We start from the raw sequence: 12,388 nt of genomic DNA on the forward strand, positions 1-12,388 counted from the left end.
AGGAGGCAGCAGCAGCAGCAGCTGCCACATCCTAGGAGGATAAGACGTGGAAAAAGCAAGTGGACTGCGTGCGGAGGGGTCAGCTCACGTCTTTCAGGCCCAGGAGTCGAGCACTGCCAACTCAAGTCCAGCTTTGACCTTAACAGCTCATTGAGTTCTTCCACCTGCTGCAGCCGTGCGACCAACAGACCACGGCAGGTGTTTCTGAACATCAGTGCCGTCTTCTATAAAATGGGAATAAGAAAAATACCTATGTCTCGGCGTCCCTGAGACAAATAAAGGAGCCAGGACAGGTGACCCACCTAGTGCGGTACCTGGCAAAGCGCAGGCACCAGTGGGTTCTAGCTCTGAGAATGACACCTGTGATCACTGTAATTTCCACCTGCGTCTCTTGGCACACACTGGGGCCTCGTTTCTGCTGCCCAGGTGTCTGGCTCTGTACAGCTTTGGTTGCAACCCCAGGGTGGCCCACGGTGGGGGCGTCCGAGCTCTAAGCTCCATTTCACTTCTATCGGAGCCTTTCCCGCCTTTGGGCCTCAGTGTCCCCATCTGGGAAGCCAAGGGATGTGTTGGTCTCTCCAAACCCCCACTCTGCCTCTTCTGATGCCCAGGAGTCGGCCCAGTCCTCTGCTGGCTGCCAAGCACTGGACTTGCCCACCAGTCGGGGCCCACACCCAGCACAAGAAGCGGCTGCACTCCTGGTTCACCAACAGCCTGCATTTCTTCCCCAAAGAGGAGAGCGCCACAAGTGCTTCAAGCTGTCTCCAGGCTTGCGGGCTGGGTGGGGGCTTTTGTCGAGACACATGGTCTTTTCATTAACGCCATTGTCTGCCAATGAGCCCTGCACTGACTCACAACTCGTGGTGCTGGGGCCCGGTTCAGGCACGGGCGGCTGGACCACCGTGTGCTGTCAGCACTTCTCCCCTGGCCCAGACACTCCTGCCTGGCTGGTCTCTGCATCGCTGGTGCACCTGTCATCTTGAGGGGGCCACAACGATTTGGTGCCAGGCAGTGTGCAATCAGCTTGTTACAGAATCAACAGAACTGCCCCCCCCCACCTCTCAGAGAAGGAAACTCAACCTCAGAGAAGCCCTGTGTGTTTTGTTGTTTAAGATTTATTTATTTATTTATTTATTTATTTATTTATTTATTTATTTATTTATTTGAAAGGCAGAATTACAGAGAGGCAAAGGCAGAGAGAGAGGTCTTCCATCCGCTGGTTCACTCCCTAGAGGGCTGCAATGGCTGAAACTGCACCTATCCAAAGCCAGGAGCCAGGAGCTTCTTCCGGGTCTCCCATGCGGGTGCAGGGGCCCAAAGCACTTGGGCCATCTTCTACTGCTTTCCCAGGTCACAGCAGAGAGCTGGATCAGAAGTGGAACAGCCGGGACGCAAACCAGCGCCCATATGGGATGCCGGCACTGCAGGCACTGCAGGTGGCCGCTTTACCCACTATACCACAGCATCGGCCCCTCCTTATGTGTTTCTCAAGTTCCCAGAGAGCTGAGCCATCCCATTCATCCCCAGATGGAGCAGCCAGGAACCATGTTTACCCAGGAAGCTTAGAGCTGTGTGGCCTTGGGCAAGGCCCTTCACCGTCCCTTCTCTCTCCTGCCCCTCCCCAGGCCTCCCCTACCAGGCACTCGATTCACAGACTCCAAGATGTCAACTCAGGGAGCAGCAACGTGTTTGGGAGCACAGTGTTTAGGAGCAGTCTGCTGGGATTTGATTCGGCGTCTACCGAGAGTGAAACACACACATAATCCCTGCCTTGAGAGACGCACGGCTAGGGAGGGAGGCAGCAGCCAGCCAGCGGACACCCCGGGAACCGGGCCGGTCAGACAGTCCCCACGTGAGCCGAGGGAGTCACTGCAGTGCCACGGGCAGCTGCCCGGGAACCCTACCGCACGGCTCTGTTGTAACACAGCCACGTGCTGCAGTCACGGCAAACAACAGTTGGACGAAACCCTTGCACAACATCCTAACACACTTGAATGCGCACTTGGGCAGTATAGGTTGTTGTAGGTGTGCCATGGTACACACACCTGCTATTTTGATAGATGCAGCCAAATGCATCAGTGCATCACCCATTTCATATTCAGTTTTATCTCAAGTTGTTATAGATGTCTATATTTTTAATTTAAAATTTTTATTAGCCCATCATTAACTTGTTAACCTTTTTATGGGGTACTGTGCAGTATTTCCACAGCATTTGCATCTCCTTATTTTCTTTCGGTTTGGAGCCTACCAGCTCTGCTCTCCCAGTTCGTTACATGGCATACAGTACGTTATTGGAACTCCAATGGCTCCACCGCAAGACACCAGAACGCGCTACTTCTCCTTAACTGTGTTCTGTACTCAGGACCCAACCTCCCTGTCCCCTCCCCATCTGAGAAGATGAGAGGACAGTGCTGTTTGTCCTTCTGTAGCTGGCTGTCAGTCCCCCCCCCCCCCCCCGCCAATGGCAGGACTCCGTTCTTTATGGCTGAGTAACACGCCGTCGTGTGATACACACCACCTTTTCCTTACCCAGTCATCCAAGTTTCTGATCCCATTGCTGCCTTTTTCAGTTGCTGGTGCCCAGAGCTTCTCTAGAATCTTCTCAGGGCCCCTCGCCCAGTGCCTCTCCCCACTGGTGCAGGTAAACCTTCCTGATCCAGCCCTCCACAGGGCACCAGCCTCCAGCTTAGACAGCCAGAGTCCAAGAAGGCAGAGAGACTCGGGCTGGACTTGGCACTGATCTCCCAAAGGTTTCCCCTTTGACTTTTTTTTTTTTTTTTTTTTTTTGCCCAAAGATTCAGCCATTTATTTGATAGGAAGAGGACAGACAGACAGAGAGATCTTACATCTCTCCAAATGGCCACAATGACCAGGGATTGGCCAGGCTGAAGCCAGGAGCCCCCGCCAAGTCTCCCACGTGGGTGTAGGAGCCCAGGGCCTTGGGCCGTCTTCTGCTGCCTTCCCAGGCCATAGCAGAGGGCTGGATCAGAAGAGGAGCAGCCGGGACTGGAACTGGTGCCCATAGGGGATGCCACACTGCAGGCCAAGGCTGAATCCGCTGTGCTATAGCACCACCCCTTTGACTTTTAAGACCAAACCTTCATAATAATCCTCCAACAAACCCAACCTCAAGTGATAGTAAAGTTACAGGAAACAATTTCTCAGGAGGAACGTGGATGATGAAATCCCTGACTCTGTTCCATAACTTGTCCTTCAAACGTCAGTGTGGGTGATATATTTAAAATAAAGGCAGGGCCGGCGCTATGGGGCAGCAGGTTAAAGCCCTGGCCTGAAGCGCCGGCATCCATATGGGCACCAGTTCTAGTCCCGGCTGTTCCTCTTCCGATCCAGCTCTCTGCTATGGTCTGGGAAAGCAGTAGAAGATGACCCAAGTCCACGGGCCCCTGCACCCGCATGGGAGACTCAGAAGAAGTTCCTGGTTCCTGGCTTCGGATCGGTGCAGCTCCAGCCATTTGGGGATTGAACCAGCAGATGGTTCTCTACCTCTCTCTGCAACTCTTTCTTTTTTTAATTTATTTTTATTTTTGACAGGCAGAGTGGACAGAGAGAGAGAGAGAGAGAGAGAGAGAGAGACAGAGAGAAAGGTCTTCCTTTGCTGTTGGTTCACCCTCCAATGGCCGCTGCGGCCGGCGCGCTGCGGGCACATGGCGCTGATCCGAAGCCAGGAGCTAGGTGCTTTTTCCTGGTCTCCCATGCGGGTGCAGGGCCCAAGCACTTGGGCTATCCTCCACTGCCCTCCTGGGCCACAGCAGAGAGCTGGCCTGGAAGAGGGGCAACCGGGACAGAATCCGGCGCCCCGACTGGGGCTAGAACCTGGTGTGCCTACGCCGCAAGGTGGAGAATTAGCCTAGTGAGCCGTGGCGCCGGCTGCAACTCTTTCAAATAAATAAAATGGCCGGCGCCGCGGCTCACTAGGCTAATCCTCCGCCTAGCGGCGCCGGCACACCGGGTTCTAGTCCCGGTCGGGGCGCCGGATTCTGTCCCGGTTGCCCCTCTTCCAGGCCAGCTCTCTGCTGTGGCCAGGGAGTGCAGTGGAGGATGGCCCAGGTGCTTGGGCCCTGCACCCCATGGGAGACCAGGAAAAGCACCTGGCTCCTGGCTCCTGCCATCGGATCAGCGCGGTGCGCCGGCCGCAGCGCACCGGCTGTGGCGGCCATTGGAGGGTGAACCAACGGCAAAGGAAGACCTTTCTCTCTGTCTCTCTCTCTCACTGTCCACTCTGCCTGTCAAAAAAAAAAATAATAAATAAATAAATAAAATAAATCCTTGGAAACAAAGGCACAGGAGTGGGTATTTTGACTAACAGTTAAGCTGCGTGTTGGGACACCCGCATCCCATGTCAGAGAGCCTGGATTCGAGTCCTGACTCTGCCTCCAGCTTCCTGGTAACACACACCCTAGGATGGCTCCAGTGACTGGGTCCCCACCACCCACACAGGAGACCTGGGTTGAGGGCTTGGCCCCTGACTTTCGCCTGGCTGAGCCCCAGCTGTTGGAGACCTCGGTGCATCTCTTTATCTCCGTCTGCCTTTCAAATAGTCACTTTAAAACAAAAACTCAGCCAAAAAAAATAATAAGATAAAACAAGAGGCCAAAATGTCCTTCTCATTTTAATGAAATTTCTAGAATGAACTGCCCAGGTGATCAGGCCCACTTAAGAAAACCGTCAAAATTCTACCATCGCCCCCACAATGCGGCTGATGGAAAATGTGCTTCATGTAATTCTTGACCTGGAAAAAAGCTTAGATACCATCCTTGTCCGAACCCTTATTGCAAAGCTAAGGAGACTGACTCGGGGACACGAGTGGCTTGGCCAAGGCCACATATCAAGGCCAAAGAACAGGCTGCTCGGCACCCAGCTTCCTCCTCCTCCTCCTCCCTGTCCACTTGCCCATCACTCTGACATGGAAGGGAAGATGCTAAAGGATTTCCATGGAAGGTTCTGTGGTTTGAGTTCCCCCACTGAGGACCTGAGACCCTCACAAAAGACCACGGTCAGCAGACAATCAGAGGAACCAATGAATGGCGCCTTGAAATCAAACCACCGACACACCCCAGGAAGCCTCAGTTCCCACAGAGGCAAGTGAAGGCAATGCCATGATCAGTTTCTTTTTGCTGTCAACTCTTCCATCAGCGCTGATGGAAAACAAGGCTTCCAGAAAGGGCACGCGTGCTGGCTTAATTTGCATTCCACCCTCCAACCAAGGCACACTGACAGCAATGATATTTCTCACTACATCGCCTAATTTGGCCTTTTATCCTTCTGCCCCTCCGTGTGCAGACCGGGGTGGTCACAGTGATCTCTGGGTTTTTGGTTTGTTTTGAAAACACCAGCAAAAAGGCTGAGGGGTCCCTTTTTCCTTCTGGGGTGTTCGTCCTCAAGGTGGAGGCCCCTGCGAGCCCACCTTCCACAGGAAACACCTGTGTTTGCTGGGTGTAGCCTGGACTGTTGGCAGAGTGGGTGGCTGTGTGGCATTCGCAGGACCACAAATTACCAAGCATGGACCAGTGTCAGCCGCCGTTCCGTGCAGGACACACAGGGGCCAACCAAGGCTGTCGTGTAGGAGGAGGGACGCTCAAGGGATGGTGGGGGAGGAGAGGGACGTGTCACAAGAGAGAGCGAATTTGAGCTGAGTCTTTTAAAAAATCTTTTTAAAAATCTTTTTTAAAGATTTATTTTATTTATTTGAAAGTCAGAGTTACAGAGAGAGAGAGAGAGAGAGAGGTCTTCCATCTGCTGGTTCACTTCCCAGTTGGCCACAACGGCCAGAGCTGTGCCAATCTGAAGCCAGGAGCCAGGAGCTTCCTCTGGGTCTCCCACGTGGGTGCAGGGGCCCAAGGCCTTGGGCCATCTTCTACTGCTTTCCCAGGCCATAGCAGAGAGCTGTATCAGAAGAGGAGCAGCTGGGTCTCGAACCGGCACCCATATGGGATGTCGGCGCTTCAGGCCAGGGCACTAACCGGCTGTGCCAGAGCGCCAGCCCCAAGCTGAGTCTTGAGGGGCAGATTCACCAAGAAGAGGCTGGGGGAGACCTTCTGGGCAGAGGAAAGATGCAGGAGCCGAGACGGCTCACACAGGAGTTTGGTGTTGATGGAGGAGGGACGGTGGTGGTAGATGGAGCCAGAGGACCATGGCACTGACCCCAGGGAGCCCTGGCCTGTCCCACTGAGGTGTTTGGGCTTGCTCTGTCAAGCTGTGAAGACACGAATGGTGGGAGAGGTCCCCGTCAGGAGGAAGGCAGCCGCGTGGGACCCGCACACCCAGTCACACCGCTTCCCTCTCCATTCCTGCCTGCTCTGGGCTTGGCTCCGCCAGTGCCCTCAGACTGGCACGCTGATCCAATGACTCTTTCACCAGCCAGCTCCTTCCTCCCCTCCCCGTCCTCCGAGACTCCCACGGCCTCTCCTGCAGACGTTCACCTGCCAGCTGTCGGCTCTCATAGCAGGCTGCTTCATTCCCCCTCAGAGCCCACTCCACCCCACCCTCACACCCCCGATTTCTGTGTTGGCCTGCTCATTGCCTCCACCCCAGGAGAACAGGGCCCCTATGGGCTTTGTCCAGTACTCAAGCCTAGAACGATGACGAGCACATAGTAGGCCATCAAGCATGGGCTGAATGAATGCATGCATGCCTGAATGAATGAATTACCACCGCTCTAGCTGTGACTACTTTCCCGTTTCTCCCACTGAACCAAGTGCCCATAAGTATAAACAGGCATGAGTGATGCTACTTATTACAAAATCTCTACATCCTCCAAGCCTCTGCTCCGAAACTCTGGGTGTCAGATCCAGACGTCAGCATCTCAAGGACCTCAGGGGATGCCAGTGTGCACCAAGGCTGAGAACTGCTGGAGACTTTGAAAGATAAGAGCATGGCTGTGGGACCTGGACAAGCTTCGCCTGCGCGCCTGCGTGCCCGCTCCTCTGCGAGGCAGGAGGCTGGAGGCTCTTGCTCGGCCCTTGTCTCTTTACAAGTAAAGGAATCTGCAAATGTCAGTATCTGAGAACAAACCACAGGTGCTATGGCTGACAAACGATCAAGGCACCCAAAGATGTCACAACCCCAAACTGAAGCAACTGTCAAGTGCACCATGGTCCATTTCAGGGCCTGGGAATGCACCCTTTATGATGCCCAGGGCTGGGATTGGATAACTACACAGAAGGCCATTTAACCCCATAGAATTAAATATTCTCCACCCAAGTAATTTGTTTGTGTGTCATGTACCTGGGAACCAGGAGAGAGAAGTATGAAGAAGACAGAGTCTTTTTTTTTTTTTTTTTTTTTGGCAGGCAGAGTGGACAGTGAGAGAGAGAGAGAGAGAGAGAAAGGTCTTCCTTTGCTGTTGGTTCACCCTCCAATGGCCGCCGCGGCCGGCGCACTGCGGCCGGCACACCACGCTGATCCGATGCCAGGAGCTAGGTGCTTATTCTGGTCTCCCATGGGGTGCAGAGCCCAAGCACTTGGGCCATCCTCCACTGCACTCCTGGGCCACAGCAGAGAGATGGCCTGGAAGAGGGGCAACCGGGAAAGAATCCGGTGCCCTGACCGGGACTAGAACCCGGTGTGCCGGCGCCACAAGGCGGAGGATTAGCCGAGTGAGCCACGGCGCCGGCCCAAAGACAGAAGTCTTGCTCACTCGAGCACTGAGACCAGGCAACTAAGACACACCCGGGCCGGGACAGGTGTTACTCAAAGGGAATCTTGCAACAATGCTACCAATCGTCAGCTCTGGACTACCCAATTCATTTGTATGGTTCAGCGAGTAACTATAGTGATCGAAGAAGGTGGGTACCAGGGGCTGGCGCTGTAGCTCAGGGGGTTAAAGCCCCAGCCTGCAGCACTGGCATCCCATTTGGGCACCAGTTCAAGTCCCAGCTGTTCCACTTCTGATCCAGCTCCCTGCTAATGTGCCTGGGAAAGCAGTGGAAGATGGTCCAAGTGCTTGGGCCCTGCACCCACACAGGGGACCTGGAGGAAGCTTGTGGCTGTTGTGGCCATTTGGGGAGTGAACCAGCGATGGAAGATCTCCGTCTCCTCCCCCTAGAGAGGGGAGAGCCCTCTGTAACTCTGCCTTTCAAATAAATAAATAAATCTTTCTTTTTCTCTCTGGAAGGTGGGTGCCATAGTGTCTCCAGCCACCTCCCTGCCTTTGTGCAGGCACAAAAAGGTGATATAACTGCCTAGGGTCACACAGCTTCTAAACGACAGAGTCTGGATTCAAACTCAAACAGTCCCATCCCAGAACTCCTGTGCTCAGCCATCACGCTACACCGTGTCATGGGAACAAAGGGCAGGAAAGACCACTTGTGGCTGTAGGAAGGGGCTACTTCCGGGCGGACGGCACTCCGTTGGCCTTGAGGGACGGGTTGTCTTGCCTCAGCAGGCGGAGATGGGAGAGTGATTCCTCCCCAGCCAGAGGACGACCTCAGCAAATAGAGAAATTGCAAAGCGCCCTTGAGGGATGGCGATTTGCAGTGTGTAGGTTACGTAAGAAGAAGCAAGAGGGTGGGGGAGTGGGGGAAGGAGGCTAGGCCAGGGCCAGAGTTCACGGGGCAGGATCAGGAAGGATTTGGGCTTGAGTTAGTGGCCATTTGGGAGCCACTGGAAGTCCCTGAGCATCAGAGGTCCCGGGGCAGCAAAGTTGGAAGTTGGCCTGGGGGAGGGGATCACCATAGGAGACCGACTGGGAAATAGTTTTAATAATCCAGGCACAGGGAGTGAAAACAGCCTAGGCGGGGGCCGTGTGATAAAGGCAGAAGTCGCCAATGTGAGCGATTCTAGAAGAAACTCAGCAGGACTTGGGGTGGGATCGGAGCTTGGAGAGAGACGAGCGGAAGGAGCCAAAACTGCGTCTGGTGTTTTGACACTTGGAAGGATGGAGATAGGGCTGGCTCTGATAGGGAAGACAGGAACGGGCTTGGCGGAGCACAGCACACAGATACACTTCCTTTGGGGATGTAACCAATTAGTCTCATTATTCTCAAGCCAACCCGGTGGGAGATTTTCTGCCTGTTATTTGAAGCTCTGTGGAGGGATCCTTCGCCCTAGCGCATTCCAGATTGTCCTGTGACCTTTTACCTACTGACATTGAGACGTGCGTTGGCTGTGAGCGGCTCAAGACATTATCTGTCATTCCATAGACCCTCCTGTCCGAGAAGGCTATGATGTTCTGTGATTCCATCAGGAGGACAGGAAAGCCGAGAGCGAGGTTCTTTGTTCAAGAAATTCGAGGCAAAGTGGGAAGAGGGAAGGCCAGAACCACTGTCCAACTTGAGCAAAAGTTAAAACATCCTAGAATTGAATTGGAGGCCACTACCAGTCCAGGATGTGGTGCTTTAATTGAAAGAGGGGAGCAACCAGCGCCCGACGCCGCAGGGACATAGGTGGGACACACAGACCCTGCGCTCAGACCAGCACTGTGGTCCCTCCACCTGCAGCCTTAGCAACAAGAAGCTCGCCAGAAATCCCAGGCCCTTGTCATGTTCTGGATCAGAAAGGAAATGCTTTTGGCTTTCCCCATTCAGTATGATATTGGCTGTGCATTTGTCACGTACAGCCTTCATAATTTTGATGTGTGTTCCTTCTATACCTAAATATATGAAAAAATGCTCCATATCGCTAGCCATCAGGGAAATGCAAATCAAAATGCCTCGCCCCTGTTAGAATGGCTGTTATCCAAAAAGACAGCAACACACGCAGTGAGGGGGCAGAGAGAGGGGAACGCTGTACACTGTTGGGATGTAAATTGGTGTAGCCACTGCAGAGAGCACTGTGGAGAGTTCTTCAAAGGTGAGAAATAGGGGCCAGTGTTGTGGCGGAGCGGGTTCCGCCTCTGCCTGCAGCACTGGTGTGCCAGTTTGAGTCCCGGCTGCTCCACTTCCGATCTAGCTCCCTGCTAATGCATCTGGGAAAGCAGTGCTTGGGCCCCTGATACCCACGTGGGAGACCTGGAAGAAACTCCTGGCTCCTGGCTTCAGCTTGGCCCAAGCCTAGCCATTGCAGACATTTGGGGAGTGAGCCAGTGGATGGAAGACCTCCCTCTGCCTCTCTGTAACTCTCTGTCTTTCAAATAAATAAATAAATCTTTAAAAAAATAAAGCTGAGAAACAGCCCTGCCATATGATCCAGCAATCCCCCTCCTGGGTACGTACCCAGAAGACACGAAATCACTGTTCCACCATGTGTATTCTAGCGCTGTTCTCCACAGCCAAGATGTACAACCAGCCAAGGTGTCCATCAAATGGAAGGATACAGAAAATGTGGTATACAGACACAATGGAATACTATTCAGCCACAAAGAATGAAATCCTGTCATCTGCAGCAAAATGGATGAGACTGGAGGAATGAAATGAGCCATGGGGCCGGCGCCGTGGTGTAGCGGGTAAAGCCGCCGCCTGTAGTGCCGGCATCCCATATGGGGCGCCGGTTTCAGACTCGGCTGCTCCTCTTCCAATCCAGCTCTCTGCTATGGCCTAGGAGAGCAGTAGAAGATGGCCCAAGGCCATGGGCCCCTGCACCCATGTGGGAGACACAGAAGAAGCTCCTGGTTCCTGGTTTTTGGATCGGCGCAGCTCTGGCCACTGCGGCCATCTGGGGAGTGAACCAGCAGATGGAAGAACTCTCTCTCTCTCTGCCTCTGCTTCTCTCTCTATGACCTTCAAGTAAAAATAAATAAATCTTTAAACAAAAAAAAAAAAAGAAAGAAAAAGAAAAAGAAAGAAGCCAGACACAGAGAGAAAATATCACATTCTCTCTCGTGTGGAAGATTAAAAAATCTGAACACAGAATAGGGGTTACTAGAGGCTGGGAGGGGAGGGTGGGAGAGAGGGAATTTGAACTGAAAGGAACGGGGGGAAACTGGATGTGGCTGGCTTATAATATACTAATATGAGATGTTAATAACAGCGGAAGCTGAGTGTGGGTGTACTTTCATTTTGTCATTTTTAAACTTTTTAAATTAGGAGTTTATTTTGAAAAAGAAATCTCAGGTCCTACCTCCAACCTACTGAATCAAAACCGTCGGCTCAATGAGCTCTGCAGGTGATTCGTGTAATCTGTCTACAGTAAGCTTATGGGCTTTGGAACCGATGTATTTGGATTAAATCTCAGCTTGGCCACGTACTCTGTAATTACTGACAGGCCCGGAACCTTCTGATCTGCACACATTCAACCCATGGGCCTACACGCTGGTCTCCCCTGGAGCTCCCAGAAGCTCCATGCCTGGGGCCACACCACAGAGCAATTCAACCAGTCTCTGGCTATGGGATCCACGACTCTATTTTGAAAGGACTTCAGGTGACTCCTGCATGTATCCAAAGCTAAGACCCGCTGACAGCTGGGAGGATATGTGTGGCCATCGAATCAATCTTGGCGTGCTTCCCTGATCTACCGCTTCTCACGCATGAGACTGGGGCTCCTTAACGGCTCCCCAAGCTCTGCTTCCTTCCTCTGGGAGATGGGGACGACAAGGGCCAGTCCCCTCCCCAGGGCTCCAGGCACTGACATACCTAAGGCACTCAGCACAGTGCTGGAGGATTTGTCATCAATGCCAGGGCAAAAGGGAGCCGGGAAGCAGTGCGGGGCTTGGGGGTACCATCAGCACCCACACACAGCCGGGTTCACACTTTACTCATCAGAGGACTTGTGCTTGTCTACTAAGAGGCCCTCAGCTGCTCAAAATCGTTGTCTTCATTAGAGAATTTGAGGCAAAGATGGCTGGCAACGGACTCTGGTAGAACAGGTGGGAGTCAGTCTCACTGAAAAGGCTTTCAACTGCAGGGTCAGTGTGGAGTGGGGAGGAGGGCGTGGCCAATGGTCCTAACATTTCAGGCAACAGACCCTGCACCAGCAGTGTTTCCAGTGAGACGTCCAGAAAAAGGGTTGGAAGGCCATTTCAAAGACTCTGGTCCAACCGGGTAACTGTTCAGGGCTCTGGGAAGGATAGCAAGGCCCCGAGAGTGGAGTGGACTTCTGTGGGGTCATGCATGATTTAAAGCCACAACCCAGAGTAGAGAGTCCCGTCAGAGGCAGAGGAAATAGCCTAGTAGTGAAAAGGCATTGACTGGAAGGGGGGGAAAATGACATAATGGTGCTTTGAAGCAGAGCTTTATAAACACTTGTGGCTTTAACCTGCCCAGGAGGCAGATAAGCATGTACCCTTTGGTTTGTCCTTAGCTTCAACCTCTCACAAGAGGTTAAGGAACACACCCAAGGTTGGAATTGACACTCAGACCTCCCGACTTCCTGGCTTTGGAGCTGGGAGCTCAGCCTCCACCTCCCTCGTCTATCAGGAAAAACATCTGGGTTCTAACGCTCGAGGATGGGCCATCAGGGGGAAGTGGGGGAAGCTCGGTTCTTTCAGAAACGG

This window comes from Oryctolagus cuniculus, chromosome 1 (assembly GCF_051225735.1).
Source record: "Oryctolagus cuniculus isolate XC-2025 breed Fujian yellow rabbit chromosome 1, ASM5122573v1, whole genome shotgun sequence".
In the NCBI taxonomy this organism is placed as follows: domain Eukaryota; kingdom Metazoa; phylum Chordata; class Mammalia; order Lagomorpha; family Leporidae; genus Oryctolagus; species Oryctolagus cuniculus.